The sequence below is a fragment of the Macrotis lagotis genome, chromosome 4 (assembly GCF_037893015.1).
Source record: "Macrotis lagotis isolate mMagLag1 chromosome 4, bilby.v1.9.chrom.fasta, whole genome shotgun sequence".
Lineage (NCBI taxonomy): Eukaryota > Metazoa > Chordata > Mammalia > Peramelemorphia > Peramelidae > Macrotis > Macrotis lagotis.
Window position 1 is genome coordinate 255,277,843 of NC_133661.1, and position 1,467 is coordinate 255,279,309.

The following is a 1,467-nucleotide window of genomic DNA, read 5'->3' on the forward strand; positions in this document are numbered from 1 at the left end:
ACTTTTTTTTTGGATGTACTGTAAATTATTAACCAAGGGTGCCAAGCAGGCTTGGTTCAATGGCTAAAATTCTTATTGTATTACAGTGTAATGCTGATCTCAGCCTTGTCTCGACACCAGAGCACACACAGACTTGAATAAAACTGTTATCACAGTCACCTCTGGCTTGCTGTACTTGTTTATAGGCTGGCTCACTTCCTTTTTTTGGTCTTAATTAAACTAGGGTTTCCCAAAGTGAGGGTTTCAGGTTATCCCAGGTTATTCTTAGGATACATACATGCATATAATATATTTATGTATATATATATGGTACTCTTAATTATGGACAGAGGTACACTTACTAGCTATGTGACCCTAGGCAAGTCACTTAACATCTGTCTTAGTTTCCTCATCTGTAAAATGAGGAAAATAATATCTACCTCCCAGGATTATTTTGAGGATCAATTCAGTGTCTGACACAAAGGAAATCCTATATAGATATTAGCTATTATTAAAACTCTTGCTTCCCCTCCCCTCACCACTCCCCACTAATCTACCTTCTGCTGTTGGGCTACTCTGCCCTTAGGCTGGTCCTAGATGAGAGAGCATTATCTCAGGGTCTATATTCAAAGCTTTTTATATCTTGGTAGGACCTGTTAAACCTCAAAGATGATGCAGTAGCTAAAATATTGGGCTTGTGACCCTGAGCAAGACACTTAACCTCTCTGAGTGCCTCAGTTTCCTTATCTGTAAAATGAGGTAAAAATACTAGCACCTATCTCCCTAGGTTGTTGTGAGGATCAGATGAGATAACATGAAAGTTGCTTTGCAAACCTTAAAGCACTATATGAAGGTCAACATTTAGATTTATTATATTCTTTTTAGTCTTTGAGATAATAGGATCATCTCTACAATGACCCACTCTTGCAGGACTCCTACAATGGAAAAAATAAATAATTAGAGCCCAGAATGTGAATCAGATGTGAAAAATACATGGATGAACCACTTGTCCTAGAATTCAGTCTCAATAATAAATATATTCTTTGACTCCCCTACTCCTCCCATATTGTCCTTCTGATACAGATAACTTCTTTTGGATTCCCAGATCCACCACCTGCAACTCAAATGCTCTCTTCATTTCCTAGTCCCCATTCTTAGGGTAACTACTTGCCAAAAGCAGAATCAAGGATTTTGAGCATGACTGCGGATACCAAGCACATGATTGTGATATTAGTAAGGAAGGATGCTTTCCAAGGGATAGAAGGGATATTCAGATAGAAAGACTAAAGTCTTGACAAGATAGTCCCTGTGACTCCATGAATAAACCACTTAATTCTCAGAAAAGTCACAATCTCTCTGGGTAGAACTGTCAACTTTGGAGTTGGAAGGAGTCTTCAAGCCTAGCCTTCTAATTTTATAAATGGAGAAACTGAGGACCAGAAGAATGACTTACCCAAGTGTACACAGTAAATAGTTTTCTCATCTGAA